Source organism: Triplophysa rosa, linkage group LG25 (genome assembly GCF_024868665.1).
Source record: "Triplophysa rosa linkage group LG25, Trosa_1v2, whole genome shotgun sequence".
Lineage (NCBI taxonomy): Eukaryota > Metazoa > Chordata > Actinopteri > Cypriniformes > Nemacheilidae > Triplophysa > Triplophysa rosa.
Window position 1 is genome coordinate 2,281,654 of NC_079914.1, and position 6,000 is coordinate 2,287,653.

Consider the following 6,000-nt stretch of genomic DNA (forward strand, 5'->3'; position numbering starts at 1 on the left):
TCTTGCAGACAACAACAGAATTAAATGGAGAGCAATTTGATAAACACCTCTGGGTATCAGATGTTTCATCTTGACTGTCATAGTTTCACAAAAAAAAGTCTGATATTTTGCTCAAATTTGCTCATTAAATACTTCCAAACTTGATCTTGGGAATTCGTAACTATTTTAAGATGTGGCTAATTCATATGAATTTGTATTAGGTTAATTGTACAAAATGTATGATTATTAGAAAAAACAATAATGAAGCCCCACCCTTTACCCTAACCATCATCGGCATAAAAACAAGTCATTCTAAACAGATCATACAAATGATATCATTGGAATTCATACAAATTAGCCACCTCACAAATTAGTTACGAATTGCTATGAGATTATGTCCATATTGTTTAAAACCTTATCATGAGGACAAATACCTGAAGAAACATAGCTAATGTGAACTCTCTCAAACTACAAAAGTACAAAAACATTCTCTGGTGAATTGAATCAATAGCTTGAATGCATATCTATAGAATACAAAAACGTCAGTACCGACTGAAATCTTGTAACATTCCTTTATTTTGCCTCAGATCTATTTATTTCTACTTTAGGGGTGTCAAGGGAACATTGCATGTCGCTTAGATCATGCTTTGGCTTTGTGGGTGGGAAACTTGGCGTCGTGTTCAAAAGAGCTCGGAGCACAGTTGTGTCTCATTGAAAGTCACAAAAAGACCACAATTGTATTGTCATGTCAGGAATATGGCAGCGAACGCAGTTAAAGTGACATAATTGTTAAAATATTGGTCAGGATATAAACCGGTTTGAAATTCAATGACATTGCTCCAATGCATCAGTTAAGACGACGTCTCAACTTGTGCAAATTTCCTTGAGAAAAAACGCTTGCGAGTCAGCACAATAAAACCTCAAACATTATGTGAACAAGTTCCATTTGGTTTCTCAACCCGGGAAACATCAATTTAATAACAGATCTCTCACTGACTCCAATGTCAAAAAGGAGACCAATTCCTGTTCCTCAACCTTTCGGCACGATTTCTTAAAACATCTTTCTTTTAGTCAACTGGCTAACTACTTCCTCTACATTCATTATCGGGAACAATAAAGTGCTTTACCACACTCTGTTTATGGGGTGGTAGCTTATTTCGAGGATGAAATTTCAAACAATGGACCAAAATGGGCAAATGTCAAAGTTCTGGTGTGCCCTTATGTCTGAGGTGAACATTTCATTCCGGGATGTTTCCACCACTTCCACTGAAATAATATTTGAACAGCGGTTATGGATAATTATGATGCCATTCATCTTCTCAGGTTGTACCCACGAAAAATGCACGGTTGGCTTTTGTTCTTAGAAGATAGCGTGCAGAGCTCAAAGCCCACAAGTTCAGTCTGTTCTTTGGTTAAAATAGTGGTTTATTTGCTACTCTTGCACTAATACAGACTAAATGGAGGAAATTAATGTGTGACAGAATGTGCACAGTTAATAATTAGTAATAATTGTAAAAAATAACATTAACTGATTTTTGTCATTGAAGGAATAGTTCACTAAACAATGAATTTTAATCTATAATTTACTCACCATCTTGCCATGCTAACCCTGTTGAAAACATCAGCATATGCTTGTTAGGTATGTTTTGAAGCATGGTAGCTGGTTTGAGCTGGTCATGTGCTGGTTCTAAGATGGTCCTAAGCAACTAGCTCCTAGCTCAGGACCAGCACATGACCAGCTTAAACCAGCTCCTTAGCTGTCCTTACCAGCAGCTTAAACCAGCTCAAACCAGCTACCTTGCTACAAAACATACCAGCATATGCATTTTTTTTTCATTTCTTTTTACATATGATACAGCACAAGCTGATCACGAATGCCCTCAGACCTCAGGAGACCATGATCCGCCCCTGCATCCTACATTCTTCTTGGTACTACAAAACTTCCCCTGTATAATCTTTGGTGAGGTGATGTTTCACGCTACCCTTGGACCACTAAACATCTTAGTTGCCTATATGGCCTAATGGTTAGAGAGTCGGACTCGTGACCAGAAGGTTGCCGGTTCGATTCCCAGGACCGGTGGGTAACGACTGAGGTGCACTTGAGCAAGGCACCTTACCCCTACTTGCTCCCTGGGCGCTGCAGTGATAGCTGCCCACTGCTCCGGGTGTACGTGTGTTCACTACTTTCTGGATGGGTTAAAAGCAGAGGTCACATTTTGGGTATGGGTCACCATATCTGACTAATAGGTCACTTTCACTTATAAACCAACTGTTATAATCTTGTTACTTTAATAACCCAGCATTTCTAATGTTCCTGGGGATTAACTAAGGTAATTCGCACAAGACATAAGACACCAGGGCATTATATAGGGATCAAATCAGGAAGGGAACAGGTGAGGGGCATGAAACCATAACAAGATAATTAGCGAGGTAACGAGAGGGCGGGGACATAGACCAGACTGGCGAGTGCGTGGCATGTCGAAACCAGCGATGCCTATGCGCTTCCACAAAGAACACGTGGTACTGTCATGATCCTGCCACAGGACTAGAAAAGCTCGACAAGATGAGGCAGAACCATGACAACTTACCATCATAGTTGTGGATATAACTCGATATGTAGAGCTTGAATCCTTTGTCCCACTTGCTTGTTGGAGCAGGGGACCAGGCATCAACGATGCGGTGTACATCGTTAATGCTTATTTTTGGAAGATCTTGAAGACATCTTGTAAACACTAACATTTTGCGCAGTACAAGAGCTAACCGGAAACTGACATCCCGACTTCTGGCGACAGCGGAATTTCGTTGCTACGCACAGGGTCTATTCAATGGTTGGCTGTTGTAATGGGGGAATCTGAGTAAATTTATGGGATGTGAAAGGTTGACAGATTGAACTGTTTTCTCCTCACCGGATACACGGCCTGGCTTGTCAACACATGCTTGTGTCAAGAATGTTTAGCGCCTAAAGGAGAGATGGCATCACAATCCCATAATTCATTGTGGCAAGATTAGATGGTGAAAAAAAATGATGACGATCCCATAAGAAAGATAAATCACACATAAATCACAGATATAAATCTCTTCAATATCTCAATTATTTTTCATAATTGAGAAATTACATGAAGAACAAATGGAAACTTTTACTTCAGTCTCAACTGGGTTTAAGATATTTATCATGAGAAAAAGAGCCAGAAATCTCACTAATGTCTCCATTAGAGATCTTAACAATGTCAGAAAGAGAGTTCAGATTTGTCAAGTCTGCAATCAAAAGTCAATATTATTGAAGATCTCAAAACGAACATTACTCATCACATTTCTGCTAAGAAATTTTAGGTGAAACATTTAGGATTGAGTTGATATTAATGAACCACTACTGATAACTTCATAAAATATTTTGAGTTATGAAAGAGCAACCTCTGAGTTAAAAATATATAAATTAAAAAATGAAAATAGAAACTGTTTTACTGTGTTATAAGGCTTATATTATCCCTTTTTGATCATTTTGATTCCCTTCGCTGAATAAACCGATGTTGTGTGTAAACAGTTCATCACTTAATACAATTACTTAAATTTGCTGTTAAGAAATGTCACATAAAATTTTGCAACAGGTTTTTATGGTATGCTCAAAATGTCTGACTTTCATAAAACTCAAAAGTGGTTCAATGATGTCAGAAACATTACAGTATGTGCTTAGTGTAAAAACTTAACTTGTCTGTATACTTTCTCCAATAATACACACGTATGGCAAGCCGAATTAGCTTTTAATCATTCTCAGGATATGCATTTTTTAAATCAATAATTAAATTTTTACTAGTAACAATTATAATTCTTGATATGAAGAATAGAATTTCTACTAGTAAAAATGGCTATTTTTGATATCAGTAATTACATTTTCACTAGTAAAAATGTGAATTCTTGATGTCAAAAATTGAATTTCAACTAGTGAACAACGTAATTCTTGATATCTGTAGTTGCATTTTTACTAGTTAAATATCACAATAGACTGCCATTCAAATTAAATTTCAGATATCAATAATTAATTATTTTATTATATCAGCTATCAGAAATGCAATTCTTACTAGTAAAAAACATAATTTTTGATATCAACAATTAACTTGTCACTAGAATAAATGTAAATTCCTAATATCACTAGTTGAAATGATCATTCTTGATATTTGTAAATTAATTTTAACATGTTACATTTGGTATTTCTGAAATCATGACATAGATTTCTCAGATATCAATAAATCTGAGCATAATTGTCGATATCAAAAATGGCTTTCTTACTAGTAACAATCACATTATTGATATCAAGAATTAACATTGTCACTAGTGAAAATGTTATTATTGATATCAGAAATTGGCATTTTAATGTGTAGTAATTCAATTGTTGCTATCAAGAATAGACATTATCACTAGTACCCACACAATTATTGATATAAAAAATATGGTTTTTACTAGTAAGAATTGTATTTCTGATATCTGAAATAATTTTTTGACATGTAATAAATTAATTATTGATATCTGAAATTGAATTTGAATGGCAGTCTATTGTGATATTTAACTAGTAAAAATGCAATTACAGATATCAAGAATTACGTTTTTTACTAGTTGAAATTCAATTTTTGATATCAAGAATACACATTTCTGTGAGTGACTGCGTGATTTTTACTAGTGAAAATGTAAGTACTGATATCAAAGATAGCCATTTTTACTAGTAAAAATTGAATTGTTGATATCAAAAATGCTTATCCTGAGAATGATTAAAAGTCAATTCGGCTTGCCATACATACATTGTAAAATTATATTTAAAACTTTAGTTCAAAAGCTGTCTTAAATTTTTTAAGGGATGAAAATTCTATCATCATTTACTCCCCCTCAAGTCGTTCCGAACCTGTATAGGCTAAATATATTTTTTTGTACACAGATTATGTTCTCTTAATGCTTTTATCTTGACAGTGGTTACTTATGAGCTGCCATTTTATAGAAAGATATTTGGAAAAATGTTAGTAACTGACATTTCTGGGACATCATTGACTACAATAGTAGGAAAAAATAATATAATAAAATTACAGTATAATGTTTTGTTTTGAGATGAGATGTTTTGAAAAAATGAGGAAGGCAAATAGTTCTAGGGCACCTTTGACTAACATTTTAATTTTTCTTACTTGGTAGTCAATGATGAACCAGAAATGTAATTTGCTAACATTCTTCCAAATATCTTTCTACTTGTGGGGGGGGGTAATTCATGACAAATTTTTCATTTTTGTATCCCTTTAAGTTAAATCAAATCTGCAAGTCACTTGAATTTCAATTGCATTAAAATGACTGTAAAGTTACTTATATTTTTTTATTTTACTTCAAACTTGAAACGATATCTCATTAGTAATGTCCTAGGCCCAAGATTAATGGTTAATGTATACAAAACTGCAGATTGACACATTTACTTAGGCTTATTAGATTTTATATTTAGATTTTACCTGCATAAAATGAATTAAACATACTGCAAGTGTAGAAAACACAAGAGGTTGCGTGACTACAATGAAATGAAATATTTCAAACCTGTATCTTTGCATATGAATGACTGTATGAGCCTCTGAAATAAGAGGCTCATAAATAAGAGTCCTAATACAATTTGAATCTTGATTTTGATTTACTATCACAAATAATATTATGAACCATTGGCTCTTTACCCTTAAAACCATTACAAATTACTCTATGTTGTGTGTTTTAGGTCTTATTCCAGTAAGATTTTATTGTGCCCTATTGGTTGCCATCTGCCAGATAACATCCCACCAGTAATTTTGATTATTGTCAAAAACTCCTACAGAATGTCCCACCTGTGTTGATCTAGATCCAGAAAAGTCAATGATGTTAATTAACCACAAGGTGGCGCCACCCTCATTTAAATTACATTATGATCCCCTCATATGAGAGGAACCTCAACAAATTATACTGTATGCTAACAGAAGTTGTCTTCCTGCACGTTAAAAACACAAGGTGTCTTTTTAATGTTTGGCTGGC